Source organism: Mus pahari, chromosome 11 (genome assembly GCF_900095145.1).
Source record: "Mus pahari chromosome 11, PAHARI_EIJ_v1.1, whole genome shotgun sequence".
Classification (NCBI taxonomy): domain Eukaryota; kingdom Metazoa; phylum Chordata; class Mammalia; order Rodentia; family Muridae; genus Mus; species Mus pahari.
In genome coordinates this window covers 67,933,342-67,948,765 of record NC_034600.1, presented here as the reverse complement: position 1 = coordinate 67,948,765, position 15,424 = coordinate 67,933,342, and the positions used below count along the sequence as shown (strand labels likewise).

Below are 15,424 nucleotides of genomic sequence, written 5' to 3'. Positions count from 1 at the left end.
AATGGTTAATATGAGAAAGGTTATAACTTGGAAGGAGCTTTCCAGATACCAGACATGCCTACTGTCTTTATTAGACAGATACTCTCTGGGAATTTATTTCATGCCCTATCAAAATAGAACTTTCACTATGTGCAGGTTGTGTATATAAATCATTCCTCAGTGGTCATACAAAATGTGTGGTGTGTAGATGTTATATAATTTTGTCTCCGCTCATCCACTTATGTATACAATGATTAAGAGTAATATATACCCAAGTCACAAGAGTCATAGAAGTGAGTCTGCGATGCCCAAAAGCCAATATTAATATATTGAAGAAAGAAATGATAAAGAACCTGAAATTAGAAGCTTAAATGAAATAGGCTGTGGTAAAGAAGAAGAAAAATGTATATAAGAGTGTGAATACTGTATTCTAGTTTTTCATAACAAAAAAGAGAAAAATGTCTTTTTTCTCTTTACAATTATCTGCTCTCATTTTTATTATTTACAAATAATTAATTGCAAGTTCCAAAAGGAACAAAATAACAGAGTGTTTATAGCTTGAAGATTCTATATGTTATTGTATCATGATACTGTATTAGGATTAACTTTTTCATGGAGAGAGAGAGAGGGGAGGAGAGAGAGAGAGAGAAGAGAGAATGTTAGGTTACATTCCTTTGTCCTTGATTTTAAAGTCTAGAAGCCAAAGAAAATGAATGAATATTCACTGGAAGTGTGAAATTTGACTTCTATATTGTTGATTCAAGCTACCTGAGGAAAAAAATGAAAGAAGCAACATGTGTATATGCTCATTATAGGTTAGGATGACGTTGTTTCTTGACATGGAAGAATGTTTTACACATACATATGTAGATGTGTGAATTACAATGTATGCTTCAAATTCTACCATTTTCTATACTGATGCAGGAGAATCTTAAGTTGCAGTTAGAGTGAGCTTCACAAAGACATCTCATCTGAGAAACAGAACTTCCAGCCAGCAGTAACTCAGGAGTAATCTGCTTGCAATGCCCTGGGTTCTGTTCTCAGGACCATGAAAAGAACAAAAATCTAATTAATGATGTGACCTTTTAGAACTCCCATTCTGCACACAATATTATGTTTTATTTTACTTCTCTATTATAAATAAATTGCTTAAAGATTTTCAGTGTCACAATATTTGAATGCATTCTACAAATTTAAATGTAATTTAAAATGTATTATTTCTTAAGCTATCTACTAACAATAGCATCTAATTAGACTCTTTTATACTTGGAACCGCTAACATCTGTATGTAAAGCATCATTAAATCCATATTAGTTTTCATTTATAAAGTCTTTATCTAATGAGAGCTAAGGCTGAAAGTTTAGTTTCCGCCTCTGACTTCTATTCTGTGTTGCTTATTTTTGGTAAAATGAAGAGAAGAGACTTTGTTTCTTTTTTTTTTTTTTTAAATTTAAGTAGCTCTCCATCAAGTTAGAATAAGGTGGAACTATTTTGAAATATGAGAAAACAAAGGTTATTGCTTTCAAACTCTCATTTTTGCTAACACTACAAAAATACTGAAAAAATCTTTCTCTGTTGCTGTCTCTGTCTCTCTCTTTCTCTTTCTCTCTGACTATAATGTGTGTGTGTGTTGTAGATTTTCCTGCTTTTCTTTAACCTGTCTCTCAATCCACTCATCCCCCATTTGATAGTAGTTTGCTTCAGAACTAATATTATTTTAAATTATGTTTGAATTTATAGCATGCACAAGCTCTTCCCAGGCACTATTCCCTCTTACACTTCTGTATGCCATGTCGTGATATTTAGATTTCTGTAACTTGTCAGGAGCTAGATTTATCTGGGAAGAGGAGCGTCAGTTGAGAAAATGCTTATACCAGTTGTTATAGGCAAGTCTGTAAGCAAGTGGGCTAAGCAAGCCAGGGAAAGCAAGAAATTTAGCAGTGTTCCCCTACAGTTTCTACTCCAGTTCCTGCCTTCAAATTCCTGCCCTGCTTCCCTGCCTTGGCTTTTCTAAACAATGAACTTGTTTATTGTTTAGAAAAGGGGTGAGGTGAAATAAATACACTTTTTTCGTTGTCTTTGGCCATTGTGTTTTATCACAGTGATATGAACCATATTAAGACATCGGTGTTATACTCTACCTCTTTCTCTCTCTTAAAGCTTCTTTGTCCCCTCTCATTGGCTATTTCTATTTTATTTTAAATATATAAACAGTGTTACTCCCACATAAATATATGTATATAAATACTAGAGCTGGTATCTTAGCATTTTCTACTGAAATCTTAAATGTGTAGTGCATTATTAATTTTTTTCTCAAAACTTAAAATGCACAGATAGAAATATGAAGACATGACTTTGGGAACTTTGTCACTACTAAACACTAAAAATGTGGTTTAATCGTCTGACTACTGCCTCTAACATAAATGTGAAAATTAAACAATGTTCACATGAGGTCATTTGTGAGAAACAGATGAGAAAACTGTTAGGATGACAAAACCGAAGGGACACCTGTCTCTGTGTGTGTGTGTGTGTGTTAGTGAGAGAGTTTGTGTGAGTGTGTGTGTGAGTGTATGTGTTTCTCTGTGTGTGTTCTTTTGTATAACTGGATGTCAGAGATACAACAAGGTAATCTTGTTCCAAAAGTAAATCCTAACTACCACTGAGGAAATGAGCATCGAACATCAGTCCAGTTACAAGGTCACAAAACTTGAGGGATTCTTTAGTCTTATTCAGTTTAAAACATTATTTACACTCAGAGTATAGTAATGTTAACTTAATCATACTTGTGAAAAATTAAACAAAAATTGTGGCAATGAATGCTGTGTTAGTTAATCACATAGATGAAGTGAAGAGAAAATTGGAAGCAATAACTTTCTAGTCTGATGTTTTAGCTTTAATTTTGTCTAAGGAACTAAGAATGTAATTTAATAAGAAAAAATAGTTAAATTCACTTAATATTTGATCAAGGATTTTATTGGAAAGAGGATTGGCCATAAATGAAAATGTCATGAAATAATTACTGATCTGTTGTTTTATTAATCATTTCATGAAATTTACATATATTTCATCAAACCTATACTTTATCTAAATAAGTTTGAATGAAAAACCTCAAAGGACTTAAGCAGAGAATCAAACTAATGAACACATATGAACATTATTTATGCCTTGTCTTCTGTTTTCATGCTCAAAGTGACCCCTGGTTGTGTTGAATTTCTCATTGAGTCCAATAACTGAAATGAACAAGCATCCCTATTTTTCTAGTGACAATGGTGTCCAATTGAATCTAGATCTTAGAAGATCCTGCAAATGCAAATGCACTTTCACTTCTTGCTCACATGGAAGTATAAGGTAACGTCCTAGGACTTAGGGAAGCCTTTTTCCTGCAGCAACTCAGAACTCCAGCATGTTAAGAGTTGTGTTATAGTGATGTGATACCAAGGCCTCCAAGCTTGACATTCCAGGGGATCTGCATGAAAGGTGGTACATGCAAAAAGGAGCCAAAAGAGGAGTTATGTCCACACTGGGTTGAGAGGACGAATGTTCTTTTTAACTGACTCCTCATTTGTCTACAGTGTTAACTAACACGTAATGGAATGTCAGCTCTCAGCATTTGTACCTGACTCTATCTTGGTAGGCAATCACATAGTCTTCATCTGCTCTGGGTGAAAATTTTTATTTATGTTAATCTTTGATTGCTTTGAATTCAATTATAAATATCAAGAGATTTACTTTTACACATTTTAGCAATGACAAGTGACCATCACTAGAATTAATAAAGTCAACACCTTTAGGCATTATTGAACTATCTTAAATAGAAATATTTCAACGAAATATGTGATGTGTTTTGTTAAGAACAGAATTATAAGCCTACTAATCTGATTCAGTTACTATGATTTCTCAAAATAATAATTCAGTTGAACACCTTAAAACATTGAAATGAAGCAGAATTCTTAAATAAGGAATACTTAAATAAGATCACTATTAGTTTATAATGGAAAAGCATTATAGGGTCATTCCATTCCCAAGGGTGGTTATCAAATCACATATTGAAGGTTTGGAAAGGGTACTCCAATTACCTAAGGTCATTCAGGAAGTAAGCATGGAAAGACAGAGTTGTCAATCACACCTGGAACTCTAGACTCACAGTTGAACATTTGATATAGTTCAATATAAATTTATTACAACTTACTGAAATATTGAGCGTCATGCAGTATTTACATATTTTCATTCCAAATACTACTGTTTCAGCAGTGCAATTGAGAAAAACAAAAGAATAATCTTACCATAATATGTTACCTGCAATCTATCCAAAAACAACATATGGACATTAAATTCTACATGAAAACGTCTTTCTAATCTAATCTAATCTAGTCTAGTCTAGTCTAGTCTAGTCTCTAATCTCTAATCTAATCTAATGAAGGTAATCCCACAATCAATGTAAAAACTAAAGTAATAATTCACAAACAGGAACCCCACATTTTGTTTCTCGTGCTGAGTTCGACTTGTTGCCTGTCAAACCTGTCATACTACACTCCCTCTCAGTGTTCACACATGGCCACATTGGACTAGATCTCAAGACAACAGAACAATATCAACATACATATAAAAGTAGAGTCTAATCCACTCCAAAATTATCAGAGAAGCCCAAATTCTGAGAGCTTTCAGGAAATTTTAAGAAATAACTTGAACTTAAAGAGTTGCTATGATTTTATAGTTTGGATGTGAGTAGGAAAATATACTTTTTGTGATAAATACAAGAAGCAATTCCATATTTTCTAAATATTTTGTGATTTTTAAGTCTTAACTCTTGGAAAAGAGGTCTTTTTAAAAATTTGTTCATAGTTTTACTATCAAAATGTATTTTCAACGAGAAATTTTTTCTCAGAATAAAACTATTTAATAATGATATATAAGTATGACTGGAGAAGAATGAAGAATGTCAAGAAATAGTCTCTTGAATAAGTGGGGAGAAGGAGAGCAAAGGGTGCAAATGGGAGGAAAGAGAGAGAGAGACATAAAGACAGAGAAGAAAAATAGAATATGTATTTTTCTTTGGTATGTTTAGCCTTTGTGCAACATATTTATTATCTTATCCTGCATAAACTAATACTTGGGGAAAGAAAATGTCTTAACAAGGATTTTATGCTTTGATTTTCAATCCCATATGATTTACTGGTGCCTAGGGATTATACTAAATCGAAACTTAATGTCATTTTGTTAGTAGGTATGTCTGAAATTCTGCACAATGGCTTTCCTTGTCCTTACAGAACAGGGATAATAAATAAAATACTTTCTTGCTAGGACAATATACAGACATTGCCTTAAACGACCTAAAACTTTTGAGTACACATATTTTTCTGATGACATTGAGATAAATGGCAGTATATTGAAATATATATCCAGTCTGAAACTTGTGAAGCTATATCAAAGAGGTTCTAAAACATAAATATGCCTGGATTTGAATCTAAGCACAAATATTGTTAGATCTAATTCAATTTTCAGAGCCAGAATAGAAAAGGAAATAGTAGTGTAAAGGATAAAATAGATGACCTCAGGACAGCTGAGGGATAACACGTGTACATATAGATATGGCAGGATGAACTAATGAGCTATGGAAATTTTTAAAAAATGAAATGAAGTTAGCAGTGGGGACACTGGAAAATAAGAAAGAAGTTGGAGAGGATAATTTTGTGGCAGGAATGATCAAATGTTTCTGCATACATGTATGAAATTTTTAAAATTAAAATTAAAAATTTTTAAAAGTGGCAAAACTTTTAAAGGGTCTTAGAATGGATGCTTCCTTGATGTAGACGGATTTGCTCGTGATTTCTTTTCCATCCATGATGAAGCTGGTGTGGTTGAAGTCATGTTAGGTTACTGAGAGCCTTTGTATAACCATCATCCTCATGTAGAAGGGCCCATCGCAATACCTAATGCTACAGTTACTCAGCAACATTTATGAGAATGAGTAATAACGTGGAGCCACGTAGCTGTGCCCTATTGAAATAATCCATACCATTCATTAACACAAAATAGACAGGTAAGCAGTGAAGAGATGACTCACTTGTGAAAGGTACTCAGCTGCTTTAATTGTTACCTGCTCAAATTGGTTTACCTAGCTTCATTCTTCCAGTCATTCTTCCATCATCTGATCAAGACTGGTAATTGTAGGGTAGAATAATAGAAAAAGTACTAAGCATTGCATCTAATATAAAGTCTAATTAAAGGTGTAATGTGATTCTTAACACCTACAACAGGCGGCTCACATCTTCCTTTACCTCCATCTCCAAGGCATCTGATGCCCCTGGTCTCCATGGGCACCGATATTCATATGCACAAACCTACACACACACACACACACANCATCATCATCATCATCATCATAAACAAAAATAAATCTTAAAAAATAACATAAACCATCAAGATAGGATAGTACTAAAGAGGTAAGAGAAAACTGTGTGTCAAAGGACTACTTGGAGTGCATAGTAAGTTACCTGTCAGCCTGAGCAACTCAGAAAAAAATCAACCCATCCTCTTAATGACATCAAAACAAAGAAAAACATCAATATATAAAGCACAATGAAAAATTTAACAAACCTATTGTGCATTCCCTAAAACATCGATGTTTCGTGCTCTGGCTTAGCAATCACTTTCTAAGTAGCTTTGAAATCTATACACGAGATCCCACATTTTTAGGATGTATAAATAAAGCCACACAGCTAATTGCGCCAGTATATTTTCCTTATAGTAATGTAAGTAACATGTAACACAATGGGATTTCAATGCCATGATGTTTCCCATCCTGATAGAATAAGGGGCTGTGATGACTAAAGGTAAGAGTGACCTTTTCACTTCTGTAAGTGGGACAATGCTTCATTCATTACTCGAAGGAGCATGCACATGTGTAGATTTTTGCAAGTGGTGCGAAATGCAATATTGTGATTGGATTCAGCAAATGGTTACTATACACTGTTGCCTGTAATCGCTTCGGTAGATTATCCATTTAAGTATAGAAAAGACCATGTGTATGATAGTAGAGTACTATTTTCTAAAATTGACAGAAAAATCCCCTAGAGTGTGTTGCAGATTAGCCAATGATACAGTGCTCGCCTTACATGTACACAAAGTCTAGGGTTTATCCTTGGCATTTGAAAAATACATAGATGAACAATAAACAAACAAATTTGAAACCACTCCTTTAATGGTAGAAAGGACAGTGGCATACTAGTGGTGCTAGACTCTAAGCCTGAGAACTGCACTTCAGTTTATAAAACTACATTACAGAAAGTGCAAACTACCTTCTATAAATCACATTCTCATATCCCCATTGGCAACAGAGTGTGTGTGCACATACATATGCAGATAAGCACATACGCATGTACACAGGCACACACACACACATACACATACTACATTTGTAGTGGGCGGGCATTGATGTTCCATTTAAAATAAAAACTTTATTTTCTTAGTTGTCCTGTTTTAGAAAAGCTGAAACTTTGGTGATACTGTAAATGAAGGGTTAAGATTTATTGCATGCTGGATGAGGGCTATTCCTTTAACGAGACATGTTTCAAAGTGCTGTCACTATTGAATAAGAGAAAGGAATAAATGTTTGACTCCCTACAGCATGAGTAATGCTGGCCATCAAGAAATGTGCAAGAAGCTTGATAGTCCATAATCATATTCTTTCTCATAAACTGTCTGATTCTGTCCCTCAGAGGATAAGGCATACTTATAAATCTTCAGCTTCATGATGAGAAAAAAATATTCTCAGAGATTCAAGCACAGCCCTTTACAACCCAGAATCTGGTAGCCAGACAAGTGTCAGCATCAACAAGGAAATGGAGAAGGACACTTATTTGTAAGGAGAAAGGACCTACTGTCACCTTCCTGAATTATAAAATTTCTACAAGAAATGGGGCACGCACAACTCAGCATGTGGTTATAGAAACCAGGTGAAGTTAAAAGAAATACAGAGAGGCTGCCAATACTTAGGACAGGTGTAGCCCATGATTCCGTTCATGCCAAATATGAAGAGGTTTCTCAAGAAAATAAACACAGTAAATAAAGACCATTATATAAAATTACAGTCTCTCTAAAATTTTAGGAATTCCTTCCATTTCCTCTGTAGTCACAGGTCTTGTAAAACAATAACATGCACATAGCATATGGTGATTTTGTGTAGTAAATCCTTGGACCAATGACAAGCACTAGATGCACAAGTATGTTAGAGGCTATAGATTTAATTGATTTCATTTGACAAATGTAAATCCATTGGTTTAACAAATTAAATTTACTCAGTTTCCTATGAGAGAGCTTTAATGGCACTGTGGTTTTGTTATAAAATTTATTTGTGGATATAAAGACATGTAAAGGTAAACTAGAATACATTTGGGTAAATATTAAGAATGAAATGTCCATTTTCCTAACATATGTGAGTAACATTTTGAGAAAAGGAAATCTAAGTACTAAATAGTATACTCAATCAAACATACTTAATGCAATTTACAGAAAACTAGAAATACTTCAGCAAACATTATCTGAGATAAATTGGAAGTAAATAAATCTATATGTATCATTTACTAAATTTAATTCATTTAAAATATAAATTGTCTGTTTTGTGTGCTAAATTATGAATTTATATTGTAGGTCATACAAATATCTTTATGTTTTCACATTAAATGTACTTTAAAAACAAACAAACAAAACAAAACTTGTGTCTATGGTATACTCACAATGGTTGGTTAAAAGAAAATGTAAATTGTACTTACTAGTAATAATGTCATTTGCTTTTTGTTATATTATTTAAATTTTATAAGGCTAAACTCACTCACAATTTATATTTTATATTAGTTTTAAATTGATGTTCTCTGGTATATTAAGAGACATGTAAAATGTGTTTTGCAACACAGGTGAACTATAAAGTATTTTTCAGCAAAAAGAGAAAGTGAAGAATTTGCTTGAAATTCCAACCTAGGCGAATGTTAGATCACCACTAGTTGTTCTAAAGGACTTCTTTTGTTGCTATGAGAGGAATAAAGTGAAAGAGAACTTCAAACCCATGTCTGTCTTTACATCTTGGCATGGAACTGAATAAAATTCTTTTTTTTTTTTGTGGATTTTATTGCAAAGCAAGTTTGTATTTATTACAGACATTGAAAAATAACGTACCAAATCAAATAACTTACTATAATATATCAATGTTTGAAATGAGAATATTTAACTTTCCTTTTACTTATTTTTACCTCTGTTCTTTTGAGACTAAGTTTCACATTATGGTTCAGGCTTGGCTTCAGCCACTATGTAACTTAGTATATTCACAGTTGGTCAATTTTTTCTTGCTTCAACCATGCTTCCCAAGTAATATATTAGGGTTATATACAGTTCAATCTTGTTTAGTATATCATCTTTTCAATTTATACAAATGAAAGAAATGATTATGATATGTTAGTAATCGAACCCTTCAGGTACTATATATAGTATATGTGGTAAAAATGCAATTTATAGAAAAAAGTTAAAAGAGTGAAATTCATCCCATGTTTCTTTCTTTATAGATATGTTTTGAAGAGAGAGGTAAGTGCTCAACAAAAATATATTGTATAAGTTAATAATTAGGACAGTACCAGCTATATCATTAGCTACTAACAATAACTGTCTTTCAACTCCATAACCATTGCAATTTTATATTATAAAGAGAAAAGTAATTTTGTTCAAACAAATATTTAGTAAAAAAAAGATTTGTATATATAATGACGATTAATGAAACACTGCATCTCTTCATGAATTTGTATAAAGAAATTTTTGGTACCCTATAAAGTTGGCAAAGTACTTGCTCATCTTTGTTTGCTTTATAATGTATCATGAATATGCCAGTAGGAACAGTGATCCACCACAAAGAATGGCACAGAGCTCTAATCTCACTGCTCAGAAGCCTTCAGCAGGAAGTTCAAGAGTTCAAAGCTAATCTGGTGTATACTACATTACAAGTTTGTGTCAAGACTTTATTTCCTAGATCAAATAAGAAAGAGGGAGAAAGGGGACGAGGAAGAGAAAAGTAAAATAATTTATTAATGTTAGTAAGTGATAAATAAGTTTTTGAAGTGAACGTGAACTGCACATGAAACCTGACCCTGCCACATCTCTAAATGTCTCATCACTATCGTAGAAAGTATTTGAGACTAATTACATGCCAACAGCTTGACATTTGTGTAACGTCTTCATATAGGAAATAGTTCAAATTTTACCTTACAGTTCAGTCTATGAATGTTTGGTGGTGGATTTCTTCTTAGGTATTGAAGTTTCTGAGCGTTAGGTATTTGTGGCTGAGTCCTACATGGAAAAGAAAAATGTAAAAAAGAAAGCAAACGTGAAAAAACTTAGGAAAAGAAAACTAAGCTATCTATATCTCTATGTGTACCCACATATGTACTAAAAATTAAATTTATTGTTTTACAAATGATAGATGAGTGGTTCTAGGTAATAAACATTTAGAAGTAATTTAAGTATGTAGTTTGATTGATTTATTTCAGTATTGGAAAGCAATCCAAGAGATGTTTGTGTGTAAGGAATTGTACAGCTGTGGTGCAGCTTAGCTTAATTCATTTTTAAGGGACAGCTTTTAAAAGGATACAATGGAAAGAAAAACAGGTCCAATTGGAGATTGTTATCATGCATGAAAAGGCTTAAACTTATAGACTTTTACTTTGATTGTGTACAGAATCTCAGCTATTTCAGTTGCTACCTGTTCAGATTTATTTACTTAATTTCATCCCCCTATTCAGTGTTACTATATCTGATCGAGACTAGTAAGGGTAGTGTAGCAAATGGGGACAGTATATGGCATTGTACCTAATAGAGAGTCAATTTAATGATATCATTCTCATGACAGACTTTAAAATAGTGTTTAGAATAAATACCACAAGGATCATAGGTTTAGAGGAATTTTAATCCAGCAAGCAACATGACAGTTCCAGCAAGGGATCATATGCAAAGACCTTCTAGGTCTGTGTGATCCAGCTGGAGAGAAGACATGTCACATACCTTTACTCAATCCCTGCAGCTGGAACACAGACCCACCCTTAGTACACACCTTTCATAGCAAACAAAGAGGGCAAAAAGGGCTTGTGGAAAGAGTAGCCATGTTTGAAAGTGATGTCTAATTGATAGCCAGACAAAGGGACAAATCAGAGAAAAACAACAAAAATAAGTCAGAGATAGTATATGTCCAACACTCACAAGGAAAAAACAGGATGGAAAGGCTACATTATAAGGGTGTGTGTGTGTGTGTGTGTGTGTGTGAGAGAGAGAGAGAGAGAGAGAGAGAGAGAGAGAGAGAGAGGCAATTTTAGCAGGGCAGTTTTAAAAGACAGACGGCAAAGACAAAGTAGACATTGGTGAAAACAGAAGGAGATAGAGAATGAGAAGAAGCCAGAAGATTAGGACATATTGCCAAAATAACTATCAAGCCACATGGAGCAATTCAGTGAGAGGCTGAAGATGCATGCCATGAGGGAATCAGTCAGCTTAAAGAGGAGTGAGCCAAAGCGTTTGATTTGAACCAGCCAGCCAGAGGTCAGAAAGAACGAGAAAGAGTAAGCATATTCGGCAGTCACCTTCTGAGACGACGATTTTTATCTGGTGAATAGAAGTTACATTTACATATAATTTGTTTTAAAAATTAAATTATCTTTTCCTCTGAAGCCAATGGAATATTAAATGCTGGAAGAAAATTCGAGAACCAGACTTGACACGACTACCAGAGAAGCCTTAAGCTGACTGCACATTTTTATTTCTGCTCCAAATCCAGTCACACAGTCTAATAAACAACTGTGGAGCAGAACACCAGCTACTGTCCCCATTTCTTCTCTGAGGCTATCATCACAAAGATCTTCTCCTCGAACCTTCCTCCCACCCCCTAACCCCCAAATGATCCCATTATTCCAGTTTCCAACCTCAACAGACATTCCATGGGAACATCCAGCTGAGCAAAGGTCAAGGAAACAAATAAGCTGTTTGAAGACCCTTACCACCTCCATGTAATCACAAAAGCCTATTGCCCTTGTTCTATCCCTAGCTCTGCAACAGAGCCCCTGCGATAGCATTCCTTCCCTTATGTACACATTGACTATATATCCCATAATTCTTCCCCTACTAAACTTCCTATCTCCATTCTTTGCTTTATCCTAGCCACAAATTGCAACAGGCCCTCCCCTGCTAATCCGGTTTTCCACCTTAATCCAGATTATCACTTCTGGGGTGACCAACAACCAGAGACTAGATGGATCAAAGACCTAGGGTAAACCCCGATACTACTCTTCTTAATAAAATAAAATAAAATTAGTAATAAAAAATGTTTCCTTATGATATTCAGCTATACTCAGATCTGTGAATGATTCAACCATCATTAGAGGTGCTTTCTATGACAGAAAATGGGAAAAAATACAGAGACCCACAATCGGGAATCTTATCCCTGCCCTCAGAGATCTGTGAATCCTGACAAATAAGAGTCGGAAAGAGGATAAGACGTGGAGAGGATTGGCAGCACCATGACAAAAAGTCTCTCTGAACCAAGGGAATTCATGAATTCTGAGACCCTGAAGCAAGCATAGGGCCTGCATGGGTCTGTAAGAGGTCCGGTGCATAAGGATTGTGGCTGCCAGTTTAATTTATTTACAGGATTTTTTTTTTTTTTTGCATTCCCCTTGACTTTTTCCTTTTTATGGTTTTCCTTGTTCACCTTCTATGCTGTGGTGTTGTTTTATTTCTTAGAAGCCTGCTCTTTCCTAATGAGCCACAGCAAGGGAGTGGATCCGGAAGGGAGGGGATGTGGGAAGGAACAGGGAGGAGTAGAGGGAGGGAAACTGTAATTAGGTTATATTGTATGAGACGAGAACCTGTTTTCAATAAAAGGGAAAAGATTTGAGAAACTGTGTAATATAAATAAAACATTTTTATAACTATAGTGTATTGTAAATCGATACATATATCAGCCTGAGAATAGAAGATTTAAAAATGAAGAAAACCTATTCAATATTTCATAATGTATACAACATAATTTCAGATAGACTACATTACGAGCACTGAAAAACCAATATTGAGAGATCACTAAGATGTGCGACCTCAGAGGATAATGAATATTTTAGAGATTTGAAGGGCACCAGAATCATAAGTATGCCTTGACCTTCTTAGGAAAAAAAAAAATCAGTTTAACCTGTTCCTAGTTGTCCATGCCATACTGTTTGTGATCTCTATTTTCCAAAATTGTAACTATTTCTGTGTAGTCCTCAGAAATACCTCAAATACTTTCGTAATATACTAACAAGAATAGTTTCATTCACTAATCCTTCAGTGTCGACACGGTGTAAACATCTTTTATTTTGTAGATTAGACAGTGTGAGGAAACAAAACAAAGTGCCTGCCATCATGATATTTAAACTTGGTGAGCTGAGTGGCAGGCGAAAGAAACAAAAGCCAGACCAGCCACTTACACAAATGCATATTGCACATATTGTAAGCTCTAGAGAATGTAATGATACTTCAAGGGGTCATGAAGCAGGGGATTCCATTCAATAAAAATGTCAAAACAGGTAACATCTTAGGTCAGACAAGTGGAACATAGGGAAATTGCTAAAGCATTCATTGTGAGTTTGAAGTGCTAAATAAGGATTCAGAACCATGTTTGAGTTCTTTCAAGTCTGGGAAATGAAATACAATAGTCACTACGTTAAGAATAGTAGAAAATGTCATATAATGCTCTATAAGGACTATGTAGAGAAAGAAACTTTTAATGATTGTCTGTCTGTCTACATATCACCACTATAAACAGAGAAAAGCAAAATATCTCGGTTTTCAAGAACATCGTCTCTGAAGGGTCATGGTCCCTGTGGCAATCATACAGAATTATAATGTCATTTTACCAATAGTAAGTATTAAAAATTGTGTGACTACTTAAACTCTAGCAAATATGAGAGAACAAAGTTCTCATTGGTCTCTCTGTTAATTCAATCTAAACTGTTCCTAGTGCATGGTACACAAACAACAAAAATACTTGGACCTAGCGTGAGAGGCAGCAAAACCCCTAAGCAATACCAGCAAGAACTGGATTATTCTTGATATTCTATGGAATAGAAACCTGTGCACTCCGGGGCATGCATTCCTGAGTGGCACATATGTTCTGCTGAGCTTAACATATACCCATTGGGAACAATCAAATAGCAGGTGCCTTTCCTTCCATGCTACATGCACATGTGTATGCATATAGGATATCCCATCCTCAATAGAATGTGCATCTTAGCTAAGTGGGGCTGGTATTTGGCAAGAAAATAATAATCAGCAAATATTCTTTATTTACTAGAAAATGATTAGCCTGAAGGTATTACCAAGAAGCAAAGTCTTTTTGCCTTATTAACATATTTATTTGAATGTAATAAATAACCCTGGTATAACAAACCTAAAGAAAGGATTTGTAATATTGTTTTTCTCTTATGAAGAACATATTTAACATTCATCTTAGTTTTCATTTTAGTGTTGTCTATGTTTATGGTAATGAGAGTCCAATGCCTTAGCTTTTATATGCCAGGAAAGTAAAGGGATGTAATATGTAGTTGCAATGTCATCGCATTTCATCTTAAGTCTTATTATCTTATCATCACATCAAAAATTTTTGGATATCTAATGTCTTAAAATGCAACAGTTACTTTAAAGAAAATGTCAACAGTATTCATATTTACTAGGTTGTCTACTAAATAACAATGTAAATTCTTAGTTCAAAAAGAATGTATACACACACATATACACACATATATAGATATATATGTATATATATTTATATATAGTGTTACATAAAAATGTATTTCTAATTATTATATAGGTCACCATCTCAAAGCTATTCAAATAATGCTAAATTTGAATCAATTTCAATTCATTTTTCAATTTACAATCTTAATATGTATTCATATAACCAAAGGATCCATGAATTTTTCAGAAAATACATCAGTGACTGTATAAGGACACAATATTTTTAAAAAATGCTTTGCTGTTATTTCTAATAGTGTTTACAAGAACCAGATCAATTCAATGAGAACTCTAAGTTTGACTCTCAGTAAGAATGCCAATAAGGAAACAAATAGATCTACTTATTTTAGAGATTTTTGTTGAAGGCAGTTTCTTCTTCCAACATAATATTTTCTCTTAAGGAAACTCAGATTCATAGGCTATTTTTTCACTAACTCTTCCCTTTTTAATATTTTAGCTATTTTGATCCATAACATTTAAAAATGCCACTAAATCCCTTTCAAGAGATATTATTTTTGCCTACCATATATATATTGCTGCTTTCAGCTACCTTTTTGGAAGGTAGGGATAGAACCTGGGGCTTACAAATGGTAGACACGCACTCTGTCTTTGGCTATAACCCACCCCTAACTAAACATTTATTTTTTTTTTT

General features: G+C 34.0%; 1 protein-coding gene across 5 annotated transcripts in view; it reads right to left on the bottom strand.

Annotated features, from left to right (window-relative positions):
• Cdh18 (cadherin 18) overlaps positions 1-15,424 on the bottom strand; it is an 834,629-nt gene that overhangs the window by 591,142 nt on the left and 228,063 nt on the right. For 4 of the 5 annotated variants that reach the window (XM_029544026.1, XM_029544027.1, XM_029544029.1 and 1 more), the window contains one exon: positions 10,224-10,308. The exons of the other annotated variant lie outside the window; for it this stretch is intronic. The gene's annotated coding sequence lies outside the window, so the exon portion shown is untranslated. The remainder of the gene's footprint in view (positions 1-10,223; positions 10,309-15,424) is intronic. 5 annotated transcript variants of the gene reach the window in all.